Genomic DNA, 23,079 nt, shown 5'->3' on the forward strand with positions numbered 1-23,079 from the left:
TTTTAGATGGGGAGATTAACCAGAGTTATCTAGATGGGCCAAATGTTTAGTAGCAAGGGTTCTTATAAGTGAAAGAGGGAGTCAGGAGAGTCAGATTCAGACAGATCTAATTACAGACGTTCCCTGGCTGGTTTTGAAGATAGAGGAGGGGCCATGAGCCAAGGAATGTCAGCGTCTTCTAGAAGCTGGGAAAGGCAAAAAAACAAATTCTCCCCTACTGAGCCAAGGAATGTCAGCGTCTTCTAGAAGCTGAGAAAGGCAAAAAAACAAATTCTCCCCTACAGCTTCTGAAAGGAAAGCTGCCTGACAGCACCTTAATCTTAGCCCAGTGTAACCCACGTTGGACTTCTGACTTCTAGAACTATAAGACAGCGATCTGTGTGGTTATAAGCCCCTAAATTTGTGGTATTTTGTAACAGCAACCATCGGAAACAAGTGCACCTGCCTTGGGGTCTTTCCACTGGCTGTTCCCAGTCCCTGGAATGCCTTTCCCTGGAATCTTTACATGGCTGACTCCTCTTTGTCACTCTTGCCTCAATCTGTGAGTCATCTTTTCTGACCGTATAATCTAAAGGAGTCATCCAGGCTTCCAGTCGATCCTCTGTACAGTATGTGTGCCGTTTCCCCAGTTTGTTTGCTTATCGACCGTCTCCCTGTCTATTAGTTCAGCTACGTGAGAACAGGAACCTTGTCTGTCTCAGCCGCCAACCCATTTACAGTGCTTAGAACAATGTTTGGCCTTCATCAACATTTGTTGAAAGTAGGATTTAGGGAACCCAGGGAGGGTTCAGTGGATCTGAATCTTACAGAAAGTTTCTATGAAGTACGCAAAGGAGCCACAACACATATACTTTTATCATCTTTTAGCCATTGCAAAAGCCATCTGTTACCACCAAAAAAAACCCCAGCACCTTCTCTCCATTTTGATTCTCTCTTTTTATCTCCACCTGTCTCAAGAGCAAAGTTGAGAAAATGTGAGAGTGGTCTGGAGAGTCCCAAAAAGTAAACTTTGGGATAAAGATGGTGCCTAATATGTGTAAAGGTCTTTGGGTTCTTAAGGAATAAATGGCACCATATAATAATGTTAAAAGACTAAATTGAAAATTTCACTTTTATGTATCTGTTTGATTAACTATACAACATTGCTACTTAAGCAAAATTCTGTTGCAGCAAAAATAAGCGTACTTCTCCCCCCTCCCCTGAAATTTGTTAGAATGGCATTTCCCTTGTGTTGCATTTCCTTAGACCTGTGCAAAAACAACTCCTCCCAAGATAGAAAGCAATGCACAGCTGTAGCCCAGGGAAGCGTCACGTTGTGCTCGGAATATCAGAGTTTTAAATCTACCAAAGCTGGAAAACAGATTAAGAGTTAAGGCTGAAAGTCTGTCTTTAATGTGCTCTATTATGCACCAGGCATTACAGTTAATATGTCCCTTCAGAGTTTGATGACCTACTTTCGTGGGCTTACAGATGCAGCAGGACACATTAAGGACAGTGGTTCAGCAATGATTGTGAATTTCCTTGCTTCCTCTGATTGACCTCATGCTCCTAATATTTGGTGATGTTTTGAGTGAGTGGAGGAAAGATACTGGTGGTGAAAAGATGGTGAGAGAAAGAGAGTGAGAAAAATCACTTTATTTATATGATCACTATAAATAATGCAACATCAAAAGAAAGAAGACAGGATTTTTTTTTAAACATCCACTATACATCAACAGCGCATCTTTTTTTTTTTTTTTTTTTTTTTGGTCTTTCAATATTTCAGCAATATTTTCTCTTTAATTAGATTTGAAGTTCCCAGTGGAGGTCTTTAGGGTTTTTATTTTATTTTCCCTTTGATCAGAATTTGCAAACTGGCAGTATTGGCCAAGTGATGCTTGTACACATGTTTTGTCTGGTAGCATCTGGCTTAATTTTTTCTTTTTTTAATTGGAACACCTTTAGGCGGGCATAGCCACTCTGGTTCCCAGTAGATTCAAGCACTCCCTGTTTCTTACATCTGACTGATTCACACATTTAGTCTCCAGATATTCCTAGCCCCCAGTGCAAGAGTCCCTGGTCTAGTATATATCTGGCTTATGAGTGCATCTTGGGCCATCTGACTCTAGATTCCGCCATGTATGAGCAATGGACTCTTCACTCTGTTCCCATTGAGTAAGACTATGACTCATACGTATGCAACCCTATTTATCACTACCCAGTCAGGATTTCTTCTGACTTGTGAATTTAGGTAGTGGAAAATCTTCCAAGTGTAAAATTTATTTCCAAATTAGCTGTATTAACTAACCTTGCCTCTTTTCAGAAAGGGTTTAGGATAGCTGTTAGATATAAAGACCCATGATGGATTATTTTTATTGAAAAGCATCAGTTAAAATAAAATCTGGATAATCTTAGAAATTGATGCCGTGTGTTTGGCGGAATCAGGCATGACAGACTGCTGTTTTGTGGAATTTGTTAGAAATGCACTTTTGAAGTAGGAGACACATGTTCTATTTTCAAAGCATTTGACATGACTGATAGACATAAGATTTTGTGCTGGGCCAGGGAAGACTCTGGGAATCCATGGAGCAGTAATCAGCATACATCTGTTTCTAGAGTGAGTCCAACTGGGCAGAGGAGCCCACAAGAGACAATTCTCAGTGGAAAGTGCAGAGTGGAAGTAGGAAAGCAGCTGGAGGAGGTGGAGCAGGTGTTGAGACCTGTGTGGTAACCACCATCCAGGGCGGCCAGCAGTGACTCCTGTATCCTAGGAAGGAAAAGAGGAGGTGTTTTTATGAGACTCAGAAAATCCTGAAGAAGAGCACATCTCCCTTTCTCTAGAGTCCAATTATTTTCTCTGCTTCTCCACATCCAGTTCATTCACTCCCCCGTTCAAAGTTGAGGAAATGTGGGGATATACATTTTAAGGCAAGCAAAGTCCAAACCACCATCATCTCTCATCTGACTTTTGCAAAGATCTATCAGCTGCTCTTCCTCAACAGCAGCCAGAAATGGTTTTTAAGACAGAAATATGACCACATCACACCTTTTCTGGCAGCCCTCTAACTGGTTCCCCTCATTCTCACCATAAAGCCCAATGCTTTTAACCTGCCTTCAAGATCCTACATGATGATCATTCTAGCCCAAGGTTTCTCAACCTTGGCTCTATTGGCATTTTTAGCTGAAAAAATCCTTTTGGGGGGATGCAGGGAGTGTCAGGGGCTGTTCTCTGCCTTGTAGGATGTTTAGCAACATTCTTGGCCTCTACCAAGTAGAACAACCTATCCCCAGATGTGACAACCAAAAATGTCACCAAACACTGCCAAATACCTGCCCTTGATTGAGAACAACTGATTGATCCAGGCCCTGCCCTGACTGCAGCCTAATTCTGCACCACTCACTTCCTGCTTCCCAACCACCACCACCACCCTCCTCTTCCCCAGCCATACTGTCTCCCTAGCACCTCCTCAAATGCAACCTTCCACTATGTCTTAGTCTTCTCAGGCTGCCATAACAACAATAGCATAGACCAGAGGCTTAAACAACAGATATTTATTTCTCACAGTTTCGGAGCCTGGGAAGTCCAAGAGCAAGGTGTCAGCCATTCAGTTCCAGGCGAGGGCTCTCTTCTTGGCAGGTAGGTGGCTGCCTTCATGCTGTGTCCTGTAGGATAGACACTTCAGGTTTCTCTTTCTCTTCTTATAAGGACGTGAATCCCATCACCAGGGCTTCACTCTCATGAACTCACCTAATCCTAAGTACCCCCCCAGGGCCCTACCTCCAAATACCATCATATTGAGAGTTAGGGCTTCAACATGACCTGGGGGAGGGAACACAAATATTCAGTCCATAACATCATTTTTCCATTTACTTGTTTTCTACTCTCTTACCTGCAACTCTGGACTATCTAATTCTTACTCATCCTTTAAGACGGATTCTTTCCTGATCCTGGTACTTAGCCTCCCGCCCCTAAACCTTGCCTGCTTTCATAGCATCTGTTTTTTGCACAGGGATTATCGTCATTGAAACTGATTTTGTAATCAGTTCCCCATGTTACTCTTTCAGCACTGACAGCTTCATCAGCATAGAAGCCACATTTGTATAGCTCAGTGCAGTTTCTGGGTCCTAGCACCATGCCTGAGGCACCACATCCCCAAATAAGTAACTAAAGACAAAAAACAGATGAAGCACTAAAACCCAAGATGCCCAGAGAGGGACGTGACCGCAGGTATGCCCTGAAGCTGCCCGCTTGGAGATTTTCTGTTAGATGGTGTTACAGTGCCTAATAATGACTATACCTGCTCTAATAGGAATAGCTAACATTGACCGAGCACTTAATTTATGCCAGGGACTGCACTGTATATTTATTATATCAATGAATTCTTAAAATCATCTGATGAGGTAATAGCTATTAGCCTCCCCATTTTATAAAGAGGTTAAGTACATTGACTAGGGTCACACAGCTACAAAGTGGCGGGGCCAGAATTCATACACCAGAAGTTGAACCTGAAGGCTGTTATTCTACCATCCTGTATGGTATCGTCTGTCATGAGTTAAGGAGCTGGGAGTTAGATTTTCAGCCCTTCATCAGACTGTATGATAGGAGATTTTTTTCAGGAGCCTGAGGGCTACAGAGTGTCTGTGTCAAGGTCTAGATTCTTAAGAAATCATTCGTAAGTGGAGTACCTATTGCCAACTGATTGTTCTCAGTGTTGTTTGGAAGATGCGAGTTGGGCATGTGGACGTTAGAGCATAAACAAAGGGACAAGGAAGTTAAAGACTGTCTCCCTAGCATAATCACATCCATCTAAAGTCTCATTCTCATTAGCAAACTTCTATTAAAATTAATAAGCATGTAAGTCATTCATATCTCAGTATGAATGATCGTGAGTCCATAATAAGAAAACTTTCTTCTGATACTGTGTGTGTGTGCATGCATGTATATGAGTCTATAACAACCAGGGACTCTGGGACCCTTCACTGCAGAGTAGAAATGAAAAGGATAACTCAGAAAGGAGTTTGGAAAAGCATAAGCTTTGATAGGGCCACTAAATACTCAATTTCAGAAAAGTAGGTGGAAGACGGCACTGGGTATGAAGTGGGAAGATGCCAAAAAAATCATTGCTACCCACTTTGCAATTACTCCCAGGGCCCGGAGCTGAGAAAAAGTCATCCTGAAGGCTACCCTTGGCACTGTAAACTTGCAATAAACTTTTCACTTTGCCAAAGCAGAAGTAGCCATGGTTTGTAGTTCACTTTCCTTCCATTAATTTAATCTATGGCTTTCATTTTGTCTATCTGTAAAAGCAAAAGGGATACTAATACTTAGCTGTGAGCCAGAGAAGTGACTTATTAGGCAAGATGTACATATCATTATTTATGGCACACTAATAGTTTAGCCAAAAGTCTTTCTGAAAATAAGACTTTTACTGAGAACAGATTCAGGAGAAAAATAAGCGTTCTATACATAGTCGACTGAATTTTCTCTCTTCTGCAGTTATAATTTCATCTACCCAATTTTGATGCATGTACTCAAGTGACAGAGAAGGCTCAAAATATAAAGTCCATCTGTCTAATGGCGGTTTGGCCTATCAATCACATTTGTCATTCCTTGGATTAAGTTGGTCAGCTTTTTGGAAAATGAGGAAGGTGGAAATGCCATAACAAATTGTGGCGAATTGGGGGGATTTGGGTTAATGAACCTGTACCAGTAGAAATCCAAGATCCTGTTTCTTGGACTCCCTTCAGGGTTAGGAGAAAGAAAATATGCTCTCAAAGGTGGAGCCTTCGTCCCTTTGGCATCCTCCTGAGGCACCCGCCCTGGTCATCATGATACTGTCTCAGGGCCCTGGCTATCAGTCCCTCATGACTAATTAAAAACTTGCATAACAGCAATGTTAAAGGGCTTGGAGTCCTTTCCCTCTGAAAGCAGGACTCTGGCTCCAAGTTTGGAGCTAGGTGATATCAAGCTAATTCTACCGCATGGACACAGGCTATTTTTGAGCAAAGCCAACTCTAGTGGATCACTCCCTACAGTGGGAACAGGAGCCGACCTTGGGTGACCCTGAGTGGCCTGGACATCATGGCTTCTCTTGAGAAGTTAAGCCATGCAGTTCAGGAAACAATGAGGAGTGTTGCCTGCAAAGGTCATGATGCTGGAGAGATGAAATAAACCTAGAACTTCACCTCAGAAGTGAAAATCCTTACTTCTTTTCCTCTTCTTTTCTTCCTCTCTCAGAAGAATGGAAGAAGGTGGTGAGATAAGTGAAATGGCAAAATGGGTGCTCAGCTTATGCATAATGTAAGTAACATACTGATCTATTTAAAAATAAGTTTCGTGACTATTTTTGTTCTCTGGGAAAGTCCTATGTGTCCTGTTAAGTCATTGTTCCTAAGACTGAGAGCATCTCTAAGGGAAGGGAATTGCATACTTACACTGTGCATGTATATACTCTCTGATTGGGTCAGTATTTAATATGTAAATATGAATTATTTTACACCCAATGAGTGAAAGGAAAACTTGATTTAATTTCGGAACATTTTGCATAAACACATTATCAGACATTCATGCAAATTAGGTGCTATTTTTTCACAAAGGACAAAGTATTAGAGGGAAGCAATGAAGAAAGGAAGGTAGCTCTCACCCAATTACTTCTCCTCATCTCCTTCAGAGAGGTGGAAAGGTTATCTTGTAATTCTTTCCCAGACAGCTAACTCGCCTTATTCCAGGAGTGCAGAGGCAGGCAGCCTTTTCTGTTCACATGCTACTGGGGGAGGAAATTAATCCATATACTGTCTGTCCTTCCAAATACAGCCCAGAACTCCTAGGTTCTGTTGTCTTTTAGTCTGCCCTCTTTCCCCTCATCCCTGCTCAGGTAAGGTGGAGGGGGGCTGCAACAATGACAAGGAAATCTTAAAGAAAACTGAGCACGTGAGTTCCTCACTTTTCTTTCTTTTTTTTTATAGCATCTCTCTCCTGAAGAAAGTAAAATAACATTAAGTTCCAATGGTGTTGAAGAATAGCACAGTAACGGTAAAGAATTTTTCAACTTTAACTAATTTGTAAATGCTATCAAAGCACCAAAAGAATATCAGGACCAGAGTGATGATTTCCTAATTGTTCTGAGCCTAATGGATTTTAATTATGGATGAAAACATGCTCGGCAATTTTGCTGCACATATTGTCCTTGTGATAGCGTTAATTGCCTATATTAAAAAATTATTATATCAATACGTCATTCAACAAACATTGTTGAGCCCTCACGTTGTGTCCTGGACAATGCGAAGCACGGAATGAAATTTCATATGAAATAAGGCAGAAGCTCTCAATGAGCTTGAACTCTGATCCTGGAGAAAAGGCATGACATAATATACGCCTCTTAGGAATGTGGTAGGAAACACATTTCTGGGAGTGCTACACATGTTTTAAAAAAAAGAGGAGGGGATTACTTACCACTAGCATAATCATGAAAAGCTCTTCAGACTAGATAGCATTTAATACTGAAATATAAAATAATATTTTGTCCACAAATTGCTTTGTAGATATGTCTTTTCTCCTCAACTACACCATAATCTGCTTGTGGCTAGATGCTGGATATTATGCTTGGATTTTTTTTTTTTTTTTCTTTCTTTTATTCTCTTAGCAAGAATCAGCTGCCTAGAAGACCTTCATCAATAATTGTTTTTTAATACTTGCTAAATGGTAAGACAAAAGTCAGAACAATGCCAAAACTTCCATCTGTACCTCGTAGCTGACGGGATTCCAACAGAGAGATTTTTGAAAGATACCGTGAGAAGGCAGAACCTTCAGTTCCTTGCTTCTGTCATGTCAGTTGGGAAAACTGGATTCTAATTCTCACTTTTTCACTGGCTTGATCTATGAAGTGGATCAGTCTTCAGTGATCTCACCTAAACATCTGCCCGCTAGCATCTTGAAGAATTAATAAGTATCATTTTATGTCACAAAAAAGAAGGTTGTGGGGAAAGACATTATACAAACACAAGATGCCATTATTACACCACAACTTGTGTGTGATGTTAAGTTCATGCTTGACGATAGTGCAGAGATTTTTCTTTTAGAAGCATGTCGTTGCTTTAATTTTTCATTTCACTTTTATGTTTCATCTGGCTCATCTTTTTGAAGTCGTTTCTTTGTTGAAATAGTTTCATAGGGTACCTTTTCTCTCAAACTGGTTTTATTTTGATGGATTTAGCTTCCCTGGAGGAAGCTGCATATGGAAAAAGCTGAGAACCGTTGAGCTGCTAATAATAATTATCCTCTGCCCTTTTAAAGCCTCTTTTATCTGAAGATATCAAAGTATTTTTCCAACCAGTAACTATAATTACCTCCATCATACAAAGAATAACTGCCAGTGAGGCTGAATGACTTACAGAAGGTTGACAAAGGCAAAATGCAGAACCCGGAACCCCAAATTCCCTCCCCACCCCATCTTCTTCTCTGTCTCCCAAACCCTAGGACTCTTAGGTTCCGAGGAGACTCAGAGAAAAGGGAAGTAAGTCTTCGTATCTGTAGCTCTAATGGACACCTAAACACGGTGCCCTCTCATATACCTGAGGATATGTGAACACGGATGGCAAGACATCCATTGCATAGGCAGCCAGTGGAGGGAGAGGTCACTTTGGGGTAGAGAGGCTGAAAAAGGCTTTGTCAAATGGAATTTCAGGCAACCTCCCCTAGGAAGTGGCCGGTTCTCCATACTGTCTTGCCTTTGCAGTTTTCTTTCTCACCTAGAAAAAGAGAGTTTATATTTGGTAAAGGGCAGGGTCTACTTTTTCCTCAGCAGGCCAAGTTGAGGGCTAGCAGGACGGATTTCTGGGTTCTCCTCACAGGTATAATTTAGGCCCAGTCTTCACTGAGATCCAGAGTCCTTTAGCAGTGGACCATCCATGCTTGATAACTTTCAGATTTTCTTTCTGGGTTTTATCTGCAGATAGAATGACATAGCTCACGCTGGCCAGGTTCCCCTGAGAGTGGGAAAGATGACTGACATGAACAGGGGCTGGTGAGCCAGGCGTTTCGATTAAACATGGGGTCGGAGAACTGGGGGAAGGTCTGGGTCTGACTGACGGCAGGGAGGGCTGGAGGACCTCCACACCCAGCGGAGAACAGGGTACTGGAAACAAGACAAAGTAGCGAAGAGCTTCAGCTGTCAGGTTGTTCTGAAAGTGGAGTAGAGCGTTTTACACGTGGAGAGAAGGGCACTGATCGTTACCTGGATATTGTGACTATGTCCCACAGAGCCTCCTGGGAATAATTTTTTACTATTAATTTGAACAAGAGCGCTGATACTCTTTATGTGTATAATGAAGCTAATCTCTGCATTTAATAGAAACAACTTTTTAATGTTAGTAAAATCAGAATCTTAAATTTCAGAAGTGAATATACTTTAGGTTCTCTTTCTGGGCTCGCTCTGGTGATTAAGATGCTCTCATTTCAATCCTCTTGGATTAGAATTAGTTGATGGTACTCACTAGTTTTCTCTGAGACCTACCTTGACAGTTTTCCAAATGTAACTTTTTGACAGCAAGCGCTTTCATATATTCATTTTCATATTTGTTCTTATACCTTTAAAGAAGAGCTAATGGTTTGTTTTTATTTTCCTGATCAACAAGGAATTGACGATACTTAATTTGAGGGAAATAATGGCCATTATTTAGGAAGCATTTCCCATATGCCTGGTCTTGGGTTAAGCTGCACTGTGTCATCTCGTCCTTAAAACAACAGTATGCGGTAGGCATGGGTATTATTGCCACTTTATAGATAAGGAAATAGAGGCTTAAAAATTTAAGTCATTTAATTGATGTCACACAGCTAATAAATGACACAGCTGTCAAGAAAACCCAGGTCCTACCGACTCCAAAACCACTCTCTTGATGGCAACTTTAACCTATTTCGTAATCGATTCTTAAATTTCTAGTTCTGTGACCTTTACTGTATCGAGTTAAGCCATCAGAAACCACGTGACATTACTATCAGCTCAAACATCTTCGGCCAGCGCGTTGGCATGTACGTACATACATTTGATCCAGTTGGAAACACCAAAGATTGTTACTCCCTCTTTGTGTCACACCTTAGTTGGGCTCACGGACCCTCTGGATGAGGGTTTCAACTTTAACGACTGTGGTGTCCTCTCGAAAAGAGATGACCTTACTAAGGGTCATTTCTCGGTAAATAAAGCTCCACTGCTGTTGACTTTTGATTCATCATCACACTGATATTCAGTGTCAGTCCAGTGTCACTGGACGAGCAGCAGTCTTGAGCTCTTATAAAGGGAAACAGGTGGCTGGTCACATTGGACCTCTTCCCTTTGGCAGAGGTGGGGAAACTGCAACTAGTAGTTAGCATTTTAATTGAAGTTGGCATTTGCAGAACCACTTTTCTCTTTAAAATTCTTCTCAAATGAAAGGAAACCAAAATAGAAAGTATTATAACTTCTTCTTGTGTCACATACATCAAGCTCCTTCAGAAGAGGAGACTTCCCTTTTCTTTGACTCAAATAGAGCATCCATGTGCTCCCGAGCTAATGGGCAGTCGTCAAAACTGATACCCACAGGTGTTTAGCGTATCAGGGAGAGTCAGTGTTTTTGTCAACTTTTTAAACAACTCCCCCCACAATCACCAATGCTCTCCAAATAGAATCTGCTGACTTCAATGGCAGGGTCAGTGTTACAGAGTGACTCACTGCCTGAGAGAACAAACAAGCTCAACAAAGGCTACTTAGAGATGTAAATGCTGTTTCCTCATCGCCAGGGAAAGCTGGATTTTTCACAAAATAGAACTGAAAAGCCTGTGTGCGGGGGTTCCTGCTGTCTCCAAGAGTCCTGGGGCTCAAGAAATACACACACCCTCGAACAACTGCTCCCCTCCCCTTCCTCTCCCAACTCCTAGAGTGCACCAGATGCATTCAGTTCCTCAGTGAAAACACTCCTGAACCTGGTCCAGCCCAGCTCCAACCCACGCCACTTCCCAGAAGCTAGCCTTGCCAAGGTCTCCAGTAACACACTCACTGCCAAAACGAAATGGCATTTCTCCATCTCCATGCTCCTTGACCTATGTACAGAATTTGACACTGCTGATAACCAATTACACAACCTTCTCTCCTTGGCTTCTGAGCCTCTTTCCTCATTTAGTCTTGACTCTCACCTCATCTGCTTCAGAGACCCTCCCCACTCCTCCCCTAACTTTCACTTTCCATGGGGTTACCCCCATTGCTTTCATGTTGGTTGCCCCACTGATGGCAGAGGCCGTGATTTATTCATCTGGGCACCCCAGTGCCTCAACAGTGTTTGCAAAATAACATGAGCTCAAAAAAAAAAAAATTTTGTTGAATGAATACACATCTCTAATACATTCATTTCTGTATTCACCCCTGCCCTGTGCATTTCCTCTGGATGTGAGACAATTTCCACGAACAATTCCTATCGAGCAGAAATTTGTCATCCATCTTTAACTTTTCCCACATCCAAGATCTGTGTGTCAGTAAAGAACATTGATAAATAAGAAAGCTCCCAAATAAAACTTCACTGACTCTTGGTTGTTTTTCCAGTTCTCTTTTCAGTTCCTAATTAAATCTGCTTTTTCAGTCATGACATTTTCTGAATCTGATTTGCCTTCTTTTCAACTCTTCCAAAGGATTTCTTACAGAATAAAAGAAAAAAGTACTCTGTGTTCCATTGGCATTTTGTATAGTAACTACTCACTCCAATGTATTACAAAGAGCAGCCAATTAATATTTGTTGAGTGATGGCCACACGAACTGGATCGTGTGTACTGTTTCTCAATTTGATCATTAATGTAGTCCAGACACATGGATTAGTGGTTCCATTGCCTGTTTATTTTAGTCATTTTAATGACTAAATCATATTATCTCAGAGATGATGTAGTCAAAGTCAAGTGAAAAATAAGTCAGTGAAAAATAAGAATTTGACTCTATCAACTTATTAGTTAGCTTGTCTTTTGGTTTATTTGTAATCCTTCATCTCCTTTTGGAATAATCATAGGCTCATCTCTCCAGAATCCCAAGTTACAATAGTTCTTTCCTGTAGTCTTCAGTTCTTCTGTCAAAGTTGTCTTTTTCGCCTCTCGTTTTGTGGATGCCAGACTTTTTTGAGGCCGTATAATTTTTTTTAATTTGCCCCATAAATCATGTGTAAGATCTTGCTCAATAGACAGGTCTTTCATCCTAATTTTTTAAATGTCTAGCTAGTCATTTCTCTCTCTTCTTGTATACCCTCTGATTGAATCACATTGTGCATCAACTTACTACCCTCTTCCTCTGATTATTTTACTTTATATCCTCTTTCATTTGGATGGATGGATAGATGATAGACAGATAGATAGGTTAACAAAATTACTTCTTACAGACATTAAACAACTATTCAATATAATCTGCTAGCACCAAGAACTTGCTTCCTAAAAATAGATACTGTCTTTTTATCCCCTCTTGATAAGCACATCTCTTCCACATTTGCAGTGGTCAAACGCATTTATACTTGAACATTGTTGTCTGTGTGGTTTACAAAGCTATCCCTCCTTTTATGTGTTTCTCTTTTATTATCATCAGTTTCTGATTGTAAACTCCTAAAAATGAAGAACTGACATTTATTAACCATACCGTAAACAGTTCCTAGCACTGTACTGTGAGGATGGAGGCAAGTGAAACATTATTTATGTCTATTAACAAATTATCATGTATGGATCTGAAACTCTGTAGGTACCTGAAACTATAAAAATCAATTAATTTTTTCATCTTTCACCAGCATATTCATTCAGCCTTGCTAGAGGGAATGTGTAATGAAAATGGACCCCTTCCATTATTCAGTGGATCTTCTTAGATCAATAGTATTTCCCATTTAGTAAAATGTGATGTCTCATGATTTTTCATAGCAATCTGTGTAATTGGAAGGGATTCACTTTGATTAACATAGAAGAATGGTAATTCATATGAAGCATCATAATGAGATACAAGAAAAATCTACATTGATATTTCTAACCCATCTGAGTTTCCAAAATAATTTTAAGAAACTAAAGAGAACACCTTTTTAATTTTCCTGATGCTTATCATTCCTTCTATTTGATTCTTTCAGTTATAAATCAGGTACATTCCAAATGTCTTTCTCTGCTTGTCATACTCTTTTGCCTAACATTTTAAATCTTCAATAAAATATAAATGAGCAACAGCTTCCTGCTAACCACAAATTCCCCTTCTTGTTTTGCTTTGTCTAAATGTTCTTCTTGAATGCCCAGAGGACTTTCTCTTCCTGCTTGGCACAGTCCGAAATTAGTTTGAATCACATTATTCTTATATCCAAGGTACCTGCATTATAATTCCAAGGGTAATTTGTGTCCTTTAGCCATAGTGTGCTTATCATCAATGCTTCAAGGGACTACCATCTGGCCTTGATCTTGCTCAGTTCATCAAGGTTGCTTGAGGGTAGAGCTATCTGCTGGTAAAATATTGGTTTCATTCCTATGACAACTCAGAAATCTATTTCTCAACCAAGCCAGTGATTTCTCAGTTTTTAAAATCACATTTACAAGGCAGTGCTGATACAAAAGTGTGCATCCATTTTTTTCTCCATTAAGTTCAAAGCAAGCAATTCTTTTTACTATTTCACCTTGAACTTCATTCTGACCTAAATATTCAGCCCTTGAGCATCAGCTAAAAATCTTGTTTGCCTCTGTGTTAGTGGTTTTTTTTTTCAAGTGTGTGTGTTTTCTTTTTAACATCTCATTAAAAGATTAAGACATATTATTATTACTTGAAATAAATGGGTAAACATCGCCTGGTTTATTTCTCTTTCATGCTTTTATCTTCTCCCTGTTAGGTTACCCTAAACACCAGGTCACTTGGTTTGCCAGAAGACTGATTAGAAACCTTTGTTTTGTGCAAAATCCCAACTGTCCACAGGGCGTGGTGCAGACACTCAGCCATTCCTGAGCTGTCATCACATTGATACTTTTTTTGTGAATAAACAGATCTACTTTAGGAAATTATTTGTGATCCCCAGATTGGTTTTTGTAGCCAACTATTTCCCATGTTGATTTTCGGGCACTAAGCCAGTAGCTACACTCTCAGCTCCAAGTCATTGTCACACGTACATTGAAGACAGTTAACATTCTCCTAAATGCTTTGAAATTTCTGGTTAATAGTATCTTGCTTTGAATTAAGTTTGTGTAAACCTTAAACAACCTTTTCAACAATGTGGAAAAAGTTGTCAAAGCCTTAATTTCATATCACGTGTGAAAAGATGTGATGAATTCTGCTTTTTACACACTCAATTCTGTCAAGACAGTTTTGATGTGACAGTACTATTTCAAATGAAGGACCAACTGGTCTGTGCCTTGCTAGGTTTTATTGAACAAATCTGATGGATTTAATGCACGTGAGGCTGGGAGTGGGGTTAGCTGAATTATACCATAAAATAGAGGGAGAAGAATTTGGAGTTCTCAGATAAGGAGATCAGGAAGAGAGAAATGAAGAAAAGGGGAAACTCAACAAGATAATGAAAAGCAAGATTAAAAATAAATAAATAAACATGTTAGTAACCATCCCCAGCACAGGCGGAATGAGGGATATTTTAAGAACGATTATCTCTTTGCTCCATTTGAGGTTATCTGTGTTGCTAATGTTTAACACATTCATCAGCCTTTCTCCCAAATCTCCAAGTTTATTGAACTTATATTCATGTGAGTGGGTGTTTTAATGTTTGTGAAAAATCAAGGGGTGGGCTGAGTCGGTGGTATCAGGTACATTAAGGAGGCGGGGCCCAGAGGCTGAGGTGACTTGAGAATTTAACTCCCACAGGCATATGTAAAAGTTTGGGGGAGGGTTTTGGTCAGCAAGTCACGGAATTGCGGGAGTGGAAGTCTTTGTCAATTTCATCTAGAAGCCAAGTACAAAAGGAAGGAGTGGCAGAGGTCCACCTAATCTCTGCTCATAGTAGGTTTTTCAGTGAGAGAGTGGCCTGACCAAATTCACTGTGAGATAACTGAGCAATCTGGGGATGGACAGAGACTATGAAATTCCAGGCAGTGGGATATCATACATTGAGAGGCAGACCTGGCATTGAAGCAATAACAAGTAGCATCTGAAGCAAAGGTAAGTGTCAGTAAATACACCAATGTATCTAGCTGGAGAGATCTGGGAAATGGTACTCGCACCAGGGAATACAGAGAGGCAGCGGGGTGGGGAGACGGACGATGAATTAGATTTGGAGGATGCTGACGTTGAAGGGACTATGACAGAGTTAAGAAGAAATGCCCACTAGAAAAGTGTGTATACACCTACAGAGAGCTTGTATTCAGCAGTCTTTGATTTCCCTTCTGTAGTATCTTACTCAGAATGTGGGAACTGAAGGTATTCAGATGTTTTGGTTAGCCTCCCAAGTAGTGGATGTAAATTCACATAGTGCACTTTTTCTCTTTCTTTCCTTCTTTTCTTCCTTTTTCCCATCTTTCCTCTCTCCCTACTTCACTCCCTCTTCTCTCTCAGTAAACAATTATTGAAGAAAATAGAAACTTTCTATTCTTGGCAGTTTTTTTTCTACATCATTAAAAAAATTATTTTACACATGAATTTTATATGAAACTTGAAAACATTTACTCACATATAAATTAAATGAGTTCTCATAGTTTTGATATGGTGATACCTGTTGGGGTTTTTTTTAGGTTTTTATTGTTATTATTAAAAGAAAAGTGTTCCTGTCATAGTTTATAAACATCACATTTCTCATATTCTTTGCATCTTAAAGGGAAAATTATTCTTAAAACTGTTTCTCTATCCTTACCTATTAACATTAATTTAATTCCCTAAAGCTGTCTTTCCCTTTTTTTTTTTCTATTATTCTTTCTATCTATTTTTCTCATATGAATTAATGCTTTCCCAGGTCCTCTGACTTTGAACTCACCAACTGTAAATGGCTGATTGGATCATGGCACTACACGTTTAGGAAGCCTTACTTACTTTTTTGGCTCTTTCATAGTCATCTTAAGGTTATTCTGTAAATACTCCATTAGAATCATTTAAAATTCAATTTATTAAGCCAGCCTTTCTCCCACAATTAGAGCAGAATAGAAAAGCATGTTGGAACCATTGTCAAAAGGGGTTGAAATATACAATATAATCATTGTTTCTTCTTTATGTTATGAAAGAATAAGGACTTTATTAATGTACTTTACTAGAATATGTATTGAAAACATTTGAATTTGTAAAAGCCAATAGAAATCATTTTAAATTATCTTTTTAGAAACTAAGCTGATTATAAAGACATTCTCTTATGTCAATGGTATATACTTAATAGTAAGATAATAAAAACATGGTAATTATAAAAGTGTAAGGCTTGTAAAACATTAATTTCTAGTGAAAAGTGCTAAAATGCTGGCAGAAAGTGGTAACAGCAATGAGGACTGACTTTCATTAAATAAAAATAAGATATACTACCTTTCCACTAATGATTAAATACTTACGGGCATGACTATTATCTCCACAGAAAGCTGACTCTTAATCATACTTCAGTTTGCTTTTTAGAAAATTCATCCCTATAGATGCATTCCAAAGATTTATCATGCTAACAACTTCTACTGATTTTTTAAAACATAGGAGGATTTGGGGCCTAGTATAATACTTTTACCTCTTCAAATCTCTAATTAAAATGTTTCTTATGATTTACTTGATGCAAAAATAGGACAAAGGACAATTGAGATAAACTATCATCACGTAGATTTGGAGATACATTCATTCTGAAAAAAAATTTTTAAATGGCAGTCACTGCTCAGAAGTTTTCCAAGTATATGTTTTTCTTAGTTAAAAAATTAATCACTAGCATTTTCTTGTTTATCTTTTTAAAATTTGTTTCTTTGGTGGGTAATTAGGCTTGCTAGCTTATTTATTTATTTATTTATTTATTTATTTATTTATTTATTTATTTATTTTAATTTTATTATTATTTTTTTAACAGAGGTACTGTGGATTGAACCCAGGACCTCATGCATGCTGAGCGCACACTTTACCAACTGAGTTATACCCTCTCCCCTGAATTATATCTTAAAATAGATATATTTGAATATCATTTGTTTCTATTATATATTTCTTCTATAGATAGAACTCAAGGCATTTAATTATATGTATAATATAAATCAGTAAATACTCATTGAGGCAATAGATACTCACGTAATACTCAGAGATAAAAGTAATGGAAGTTAAAAGAATCCTCAAGAGATTTTCCCAGAGTCTCACATGAAGCCAGTAGGAAACCGAAGAAAAAAGAATATATGCAGTAGTCCAGTGTAGCAATCTACTTCTAAGACCACACTATTTCAAAAGTTTTGTCATATATATATATAAAGGATATCCAAAATCCCCCACTTTGGGGACACAGTTCTCACCGTTTGTTTAGTGGTGAACAAATTGTTCAGAATGCAGTCTAATGTCTTATAACTAGTACCTCTTCCATAAACTTTTCATGAAAAGGTCACTGCCATTCAAGCTCACCCTTCTTTCTCCTTTATGTATTTATATGTGTCACTCAGCACCCTTCCCTTGGCTTGGAAATCCATCAAGAACTTTTATCTTAGGAGTCAGTTGCCAGTTCTGCTTAATGAACCAGTCAGCAGGATTCTCGAGAGCCTTGAGCATAAGCCTGTCTGTGCCCTTTTTCTCCGACTAAGAATGCCATTACCTCAAAAGCTAGCTATTGGGAAAGTCTTAGAACTGTTTACTGGAAATTATACAGCCTCGGACCCACCCTTATTCCTGGGGATGCAGGCACTGTGTTTAACTCTGTAAGTCTACTGACACTGATAATAGGTTTATCAATGCAAGAGAAATCACTGAAAACTGTTTTTACTTTCACATTGTCTTACCCAAGTGTGGGTACTGGAGGTATTAAAATGTTTTGGTTAGCCTCCCAAGCGGAGGACATAAATTCACAGAGCCTCCAAACATCTTCTGTTGTCTCATTTCTCCCTTTCTCCCTCCCTCAGGATATTATCATATTTGGCAAGATGTGGTTCAATTCCACTTAAAATGATGGGATTAGACAGTCAGCCCATCTAATGCTTGGAATCTATATACTCTTAGAAGCATAGTTAAATTTAATCAGATGTTGGGCCATAAAATTAATAGTTCTACATTTGGACCTAAAACAGATTTTTGAGTTTCTTTTGACATTTTAAGAGTGAGTTAAAATAAATATGTAGTAGAACACCAGGCCCATTAAACCAAAATATTTAGTGATCATATTTTATATTTTATGGTCTTAAACAATGTTACAAATTGCTAAGCTATATTTCAATTTGAGTATATTTGCATATCGTATACAAAATGACAGGAAACAAAGAAAGCAATGTGGGTGTTTGGAACATAGGAAGATGTGATTGTGCCACAAATAAAGTTTACTGCTAATGAATTAAAGCAAATACGTGTAGCTGATGCTGTAGTGCATCTTTTGGGGGCTCAGTCATCCCTCCGATTATAACAGGAAATTTCAGAGTTTCTAGATCAACTTTTCAACAAATAGAATATGCATGTACTCAGATGGGCTATACCCCTTGATTTTTTCCTACACAATGAAGTTAACTTTATTGTATATTATTAACTTCAGACCCTGGGAATTAATTATTTACCCCATTGTTTAGCTTTTTCTTTGATTGTTGTACATGTTTTGGAAGGGGTTTCCCTGTTCTAACGTCCATCCATATCTCCAGTCTTCCCATCGCCAGCCCTACCATCAGATACAATCTTTTGATTGTCTTCCTTTTGACAGTCTCCCATGTTTTAGGAAAAATAACTGCAAATTTCTGAGGCAAAACAATTCCCAAACTAGATCATTAAACTCTTAAAATTTCTGCTTGCCAAATTTGATAAATACAGGAAAAACTGAAGCTAGCTTGTTCTTAATTTTTCATACAATTCTCAATTCCATGAGTCAGTATGTGGCATTCACTCAAACATCACCAGTCATGTCTCTTTATAGAGGAAAGGGAAATTGTGCCTTCAACTATCCATCAAAATATCAGGCATCCGTATCATTGCTTTTCTCCTTAAGTATGGTGGCACTGCCAACATAAACTACCCTTTTCCACACCTTTACAATTTTCTGGAAACACACAGACTCTACCTTATATTTTTCTGCATTATCTGGAGAAGTTTTTGTTCTTTTTTTTTTTAGGAGAGGTAAGTAGTGGCCTTTATGTATGTATGTATGTATGTATATATGTATTTTTATTTATATATTTTTATTGACAGTCAATTACAATGTGTCAATTTCTGGTGTACAGCACAATGTCCACATCATGGAGATACATACATATATTTGTTTTCATTTCTTTTTCATTAAAGTTTACAAGATATTGAAGATTTTTGTTTGTTTTATATTTTATTGTAGTTTTGTATAGAATTACCATCTGGGGATCCACAATCTTATCGAGTATGACTGAGAAAAAGAGTACAGAAAGGAAATAAAGACAGAAAAGACAGATATGACAGAAAAGTTTGGCTTTCCTAACATATAGCAGAGCAGAACATGGAACATAGACTTTTCTACTTTATAGTAAGTGTGGAAGGGGCACTGACCTTTACTGAGCCCTGACCTTGACCTTGTACCAATAAACACATAGTCTTTATTTAGTTTAATTCTAACTCTTCAGATACTGAATAGAGGGGAAAATATCTTTAACTGTTGCCATTTTAATAAAAATTGCTTCCAATTTGACTCTTTAATGACTTTCCTTCCATTGTTTTTTCTATGAATAGATATATAATTCTTCTGTAGTTCCAATAACTGTAACTATATATGTTAACTTTTCTTCATTTACTCAACCTAGTATGTATAGTCTACTTCTGCATTATTATATTATTGGTATATATAGTTAATAACTAAATACTAACCAAATAATCCCTTGGTGTAGAGTGGATAAACCATAATTAACTGTTCTTCATGAATTTTAAGTTGTTACTATTGTAGATATTTCTAGAATAATAATTTTTATCATAAAGTTTGTTAGTTTATTGTTGTTTGCATTTAGAATATTTCCTTAACGTAAATTGTCAACAGTAAAATAAATGACAAATGGGCTACCACAAATTCTGATAAAATAAAAACAGTAAGTTTACATGTGTACTATAAATTAACGAAAACAATTGCTTTAGAAATAATACAAGTAAAATATTACTCTGTTACTCTCATACAAGGCCGGTAATATCTTAAAATGGCACAACTCTTTGGAAAACAACCTGATGTATAACTTATTATAGCCGATGATGGAGTGCTACCTTTCCGGGAGTCCCCCCAAATAAAATAGTGCATAAAAGGGCACAATATCTAGCACAAAAATGATCATTGCAACTTTGTTAATTTATTTATTATTTCTAACCTTATAAATGAAAATTCCTCCTTTATTGTTATAGGAATAATACAAGTTGCTAGTAAACAATTTAAGCAATATGTAAGAACAAAACAACCCTCCCCAGCTCCATTCTGTGGAGGCAACTGCTCCTAATGACTCTTTACAACCTTCCAAAATTTTTCTATTCAAATTTATATGAACACCTATTTCTTTTTACATAATATCACAGCATACAAATTCTTCAATTTGCTATTTTCACTTACTGAAATATCTTAGACATCTTTCCATTTCAGTACATACAGACTCAACTCATTCTTTTGAATAGCCAAATAGTTTTCCGTCATATCATATTTTACGTATCCAGTACTCATTTTGAGTTGTATGTATTTTTCTCTGTTGTAAAGAATGTTGCAAAGAACATCCTTGTACATAAATCTTTCCACATTTACAAGAATAATTATAGAATAGTCTTAGAAATAGAATGGCTGAATAGACAGTACATGCTTTTTAAATTTAGATAGGTTATTCCTAATTGCCTTCCAAAATCAATCTACACTCACTGTGTTTGGCAGTGCCTGTTTCCTCACATCCTTTACAACACTGTGTATTCTCAAACTTTTCAACCTTTGCTAATATAATAAGACCTAATTTTATCCACAAGCATTTGTGCTCTTTGAGGCACTGGAGAGAATTCAGCAGAAGCCACACCACCAGTTACAAAGAGAGAAGTAACATAACAGGAGACAAAATATATTTCATGACATCACACAGTCAAAATTTATGTATCTTAAAGAGTTATTAGAGGTTATATACTTCAGATTTTTCATCTATCATTGAAATGTACATCTTATTACCTTCACACAAACACACACAGGCATACACACACACACACACACACACACACACATAAATAACCTTGGGAGGATGACAAACATGTATGCTCATTTCACAGTTAAGGAGACTGAGATCCAGAAAGAGAAAAAAACTTTCCAATGTCACACAACTACAATCAGACAGAACAAGAACTATAACAAGACTCAACTACAGGTATTATTTCCAAGGTAACGTGTGAGTATAATGTGGCTTTATATACAACATAATGTAGATCATGGTACAATAAAGCTGGGTGATTTGTCCATTTATTAGCAGAAATCTCTTCTAACTAGCACAGTAATATTTGACATTTACAGTGAACAACTGACAAAAGATTAACTTCTGTTCTCTATAGTTTAAGATTTATATATTTAGTGTTGAATGTATTTTGTTCCAATTATTTGAAATTATCCCTAGATGTGTGTTAGCTTTGGAAACCAGAATATGAATTTCCAAAGCAAGTCCCAATTTTCCCAGATGCAAAGGGTTTATGGCAAAAGCGCTGAAAGAAGAAAGAAAAGAGGAGAAACAGAAAGGAGCCTGGATTGGGTCTGATTTGAATGGGGTGTGTCCTCTATATTCCCATTTTTTATCACAACATGAGGATTTTCTCATGCCATTAAATATTCTTTGAAAACTTAGTTTTAATACCTGCAAGGAAATTTATTAATTTATTAAGTTCCCTTTCAGGTTATTTTTATTTTTCTATGTCATAAATAATCCTGCAACAAACAATCTTATATGTAACTTTTTGTCTGTACCTCTAATAATTACCTGGACAAAAATTAATAAAAATGGGTGTATTCGGTCCAAGGATATAGAAATTTTAAGAGTCCAAGTGGCTTTCCTGAAAGACTAGTCCCAATGAAAATATCTATCAAGTGTATATTACTGTGTATATTTCACATCAACCCTCCAATATAGAATGTTATCATTACATTGAAAGGTTTTTGAAATGGAAAGTTTGGGCATTGGTATAATGGATTTTCCTAGTACACTTTCCTCTTCCATCTTTCAAACTTTATATTTTGTTATTTTACTTGTATATATTTCACTGAATTAATTAAATCTGGTTGGGCGTATATGATTAAGACGTGACAGTTTGACAGCCATTAAGTACAAATCTGCACGATCTTGTAACTATAATGGGACATCAGTGAAAGAAGGCATGAGTTCCATGGCAGGCTTCACAGAAGGATGAGCTCAGACTATCCCATGAAGGACTGCTAGAATTCAGGTTGGCAAAGAGAAAGTGAGGCTGCATTCTCGACATAGGAAAACACAAACACCCAGAGGTTCTAATGAGCAAAACATCCTTTATGAACAACTATTTTGATAAACTGGCTTAAATTAGATCAAGCTGGTTTGATTCCAAAATCCCCTTGGTGGTTTTCTCTTCTCATCTCTTAGAATGGGACTCATGCCTTTTGAGTGGCACCAACCTCCTCCCTCAAAATTAATGAATTAAACAGTATCAAGAAAGTGAATGTCAATAAAGTAGGTAAAAATGTTAATTTTCAAAACCACGTTTCCTCTGGTAGGAGATCACCTGTTCTCTGCAGACATTTGACTCGATCGGAATTCTCATTTCTCATTTTGCCATGTCTGCTGATTTACAGAAAACCCAGTACACTCATGCTTTCCCAGTTTGTTTTTCTCCATTCTCAATCAACACACCACTAGGCCGAATCTTCCTTAAGCTGCAGAATCTGAGCTGACAGTTTTCAATTTGGTGCTTCCAATAAAATTCTTTTACTAAATATAAGTTTTTTTTCTCAGTGAACAGAGGGAAGAAAAGTTTCTATAAGCCTGTTTTTAGAGACTATGTCTTAATTAGCTATCTCAAGTATAGAATACCC

The 23,079-nt window shown here is 37.8% G+C and overlaps 1 long non-coding RNA gene across 1 annotated transcript; it reads right to left on the minus strand.

Annotated features, from left to right (window-relative positions):
• Positions 1 to 1,615: 1,615 nt before the first annotated feature.
• On the minus strand, positions 1,616 to 17,486 carry LOC123618441 (uncharacterized). Its single transcript, XR_006726875.2, has 3 exons — positions 17,172 to 17,486; positions 3,543 to 3,642; positions 1,616 to 2,746 (listed from the first exon to the last, which is right to left on the minus strand). It is a non-coding gene; the product is annotated as an uncharacterized LOC123618441 (long non-coding RNA).
• Positions 17,487 to 23,079: the final 5,593 nt, after the last annotated feature.

Source organism: Camelus bactrianus, chromosome 1 (assembly GCF_048773025.1).
Source record: "Camelus bactrianus isolate YW-2024 breed Bactrian camel chromosome 1, ASM4877302v1, whole genome shotgun sequence".
Classification (NCBI taxonomy): domain Eukaryota; kingdom Metazoa; phylum Chordata; class Mammalia; order Artiodactyla; family Camelidae; genus Camelus; species Camelus bactrianus.